The 3,982-nt window shown below is 28.9% G+C and overlaps 1 pseudogene; it reads left to right on the plus strand.

Annotated features, from left to right (window-relative positions):
- The first annotated feature begins 3,255 nt into the window (after positions 1-3,255).
- Positions 3,256-3,982, plus strand: part of LOC101489175 (uncharacterized) — an 8,815-nt pseudogene continuing 8,088 nt past the window's right edge.

Consider the following 3,982-nt stretch of genomic DNA (forward strand, 5'->3'; position numbering starts at 1 on the left):
GAGTCGCCACCAATTTTATTTTTATTAAAGGAAAAATTGGATAAAACCTAAAATAATATTTTTGAATCAAAAATTTGGATTCGGGAGTCGATTACGAGTAGGGAAGTATTATCGCCCTACAACGTCCGTTAAAACGGTTACCCTATAATTAATTATATACAAACTATTTATTTATTTATTTATTTATTTATTTATTTATTGACAAGGGAAAAACCTTGCTCCTACGTATCCCCAGGTGCAATAGGGAAATCAAAACTCACGTAGTTCTTGGGTAGAAAATATTTATGTGTTGACCGATTTTATTATTATTTTTATTTATATATGTATCAAAAAATAAAAATAAAAATGTAATAATAGTAATAATGATGATAATAATAATAATAATAATAATAATAATAATAATAATAATAATTATTCATGGATTATATCTTCTATATTTGTTTTAAAGTAAAGAAAAAAAATTAATTCTTCTTTAAAAAAAATAACGTAATGTGGCGGTATGTGAACGAGACAGATAGGCACGACGGTGAAATAATCTGTTAAATTATTTGCTCGTACGTTGTCGGATATGTCGCGAAACAAAGGCCACCCACGATTGAGAGTGAGTAATATGGTGCGGCGAGCGAGGATGAATTTCATCCGACGGCCGCGACCATTAATTCTAATCCTAAGGGTGAAAACATTTATCTGTTGTTATGATTTTTTTAGTTGATAAAGACGTATTATGAATATTATATTACAATATGGTGAAATTTATTTTCTCGGCCTATAAACATCAATTAGTTATATTTTTTTATTATTATGTTTTGTGTTGCAAAGAAAACAATTTTAGGATTAAACGATTCTTTAAAAAAATAAAAGCTTTACACATGAGTTTACTTTTTACAAACAGGAAAAAAATAGAAAGCGAAATAAAATATATAAAAAAAAGGATGCAAAAACAAAACAAAAGACTAATAAGCAGAAAATTAGAGAGGAAAAAAAAATATAAGAAAAATGATACCTTACTCCTGAATTGTTGTTTTGCTAGACCGATTGTTTTAAGACCAGCTTTTTTCCTTCTCTTTTGCCAACTAATCTCTCTCTTTTTTATGTGCTTTCAATTTGTGTTTTCAATTGTGCTCCTCTTTGTCTTCTTGTGGCCGACTATTTATAGACTTTTTGGTATAGATTTCAAAAGACAAAAGAATAATTGTCAATTGATTACCATTAATCTATTTTTGTTGGTTTCTTTTCTTTTAATTGGCCACAATTATACCGATTCTTATTGCTATTGATTCATTTCTTCGGTTTTCTTTTTTATTCAATTGATCACCATTATTCTGATTTTTATGACCATCAATCAATTTTTTCAAAAGACAAAAGAATAATTGTCAATTGATTACCATTAATCTATTTTTGTTGGTTTCTTTTCTTTTAATTGGCCACAATTATACCGATTCTTATTGCTATTGATTCATTTCTTCGGTTTTCTTTTTTATTCAATTGATCACCATTATTCTGATTTTTATGACCATCAATTAATTTCTTTTTGGTTTTTTTTTTTCCATTTATTTTGATCATCATTGCATCGATTTTTATGACCATCAGTTCATTTCTTTTCCATTTCCTTTATTTTTATTTCCTATTATTACTTTTATATTTTAGAAAATAGTCTGAACAAGAATTAGAGGCAAACAAGAACCGAAAACACTTGTGATCGCTAAAAGCTTATATCCCTAATTATTTATTTATATATTTATTATTATTATTATTATTATTATTATTTCCTTTTTTAATAAAAAGTAAAAAATCGGACAAAATTAGGTGTCAACACCTTAATTATACTTTGCTTAAAAAATTGTTACAACAACAATGTAAAACCCAGCTAAGATTAGTGCGAAACAATACAAGATCTAGAGTTCGATTTTGTCTAATGAACATAAATCTCCACCGATTTAGCTATAAATTGGGATCAAAAAATGAAAGAGAAGGAAGGGATTTTGGAGAGATTAGAAAAGCAATCACAAGAAAACATTGGGAATTTTTTATTCCTTACTTTTTTTGTTTTCTAAAAAAAACAATAGAAAGAGGGAGTGTTACCACTAAGAATAACAAATAGAAAGAAGATCTAACAATCAGATTGCTTCCCATCAACCATAGCCTTCAAGCCAATTCCAACAAAAACCGACGAAGGGGGTATTTTCTCATTCTTTTACGTCTCTTGTTCAAGCTGTATAATGTTGAAGGTTAAAATTTTGTTTTGATAGATATGAATGAATTTGGTTTTGTGCTTAATTTTGGATGTATGGAGTTTTGTTGCTACTGTGAAACTTTGTTTTGTTTTGTTGATCCCCTTTTGAAATTTGCTTGCTTGTGTTGTCTGATGCTGCATCTTACACGTGATAAAGCTTTATCTATATTCATGCCAGGCTGTATTACATTTATTAATAATAATAATAATAATAATAATAATAATAATAATAATAATAATAATAATAATAATAATAATAATAATAATAATAATAATAATAATAATAATAATAAGAATAATAATAATAAGAACAAGAACAACAACGACAACGACAACGACAACGACTCCTTCTCGTTTTCTTTCACATTCTTCTCGCCTTCATCCACAACAACGATGTACAGTATTTTACCAACCTTAAAAGCAACCATCCTTGTAACACAATCTACATTAATCAATTAAAGAGGATCGATCATTCATGATACACATTATTAGTTAATAAAGAGAAATTAAGAACAATGAAAAACCTGAAAAAGAGAGAATGGAAAAAAGAAGAGAGGGTTAGAGAAAGAGAAAACGATAGGGTTTGTTGGAAGCCTAAGGAACCGCCATTCTGAAATGCGGTTTACTTTGGAGACTGCTTGTTTTTGATGTTACCGATCTCGTCATTTATCTCTTTCTTCTTTATTTTCTTTTTACTCAACTTCTCTCTCTATGTCATATTTCATTTCAAGCATCTCTATGTGTTTGGTTTTCTTCTCTGTAAATCAAAAATATTTCTAAATGACAAATTTGAAGAAGTTGGATTAAGTACAGAAAGTTACAGTAATTAACAATTGTAACCCTAAATTTTTTGAAAAGGTTAAATTTATAAACGACAAAATTGTATTTTTGATATAGTTAAAAATTCTTAAATAATTATTATTTAGCAAAATATAAATAATTATTATTATTTAAAATAGTCAATTATTTAATTATTAGTATTTGTATTTTATGTCAACTTAGTTATTTAATAAGATAAAATTGTGGTTCCAAAAATCAATCTCAAGTGATAAACGAGAGATATAAGTGAGTTTGATCTGAAATTCGAAGATTTTGTTTATCGCAGCCACTGCAACCACAACAAACAATGTTTTTGTTTTCAACTAGGTTAAGGTTTGTTTCTCTTTTCATTCCCAAAAAGTTTCTTCCTTTTAATTTCATTCCTTCTTTTTGTTTCTCAGCTTCAACCCTATTCCCTCAATTCAATAATCCTCATCTTGACAATGCCAATTCATTGTTCAATTCTTTGCTCCATAACAATCCTACCCCACCACCCATTGAATTTGGCAAGATTTTAGGTTCCATTGTGAAAGCTAAGCATTACTCAATCGCTATTTCCCTTTCTCAACAAATGGAACTAAGGGGAATCAACCCTGACTTTGTAACTTGCAATCTCTTAATCAATTGTTTATGCCAATTGGGTCATATCACTTTTGCTTTCTCTGTTTTCTCAAAGATTCTCAAAAGGGGTTATCATCCTGATACAATAACTTTTACCACACTCATCAAGGGTTTTTGTCTTAAAGGTGAGGTTCATAAAGCATTGCACTTTCATGACAAGGTGGTAGCACAAGGATTTCAGTTGAATCAAGTTAGTTACGGGACTTTGATCAACGGGTTATGTAAAGTTGGAGAAACAAGAGCAGCTCTAGAGTTGCTGAGACGAGTTGATGGGAAATTGGTTCACCCAGATGTGGTAATGTACAACAC

This window comes from Cicer arietinum, chromosome 8 (assembly GCF_000331145.2).
Source record: "Cicer arietinum cultivar CDC Frontier isolate Library 1 chromosome 8, Cicar.CDCFrontier_v2.0, whole genome shotgun sequence".
Classification (NCBI taxonomy): domain Eukaryota; kingdom Viridiplantae; phylum Streptophyta; class Magnoliopsida; order Fabales; family Fabaceae; genus Cicer; species Cicer arietinum.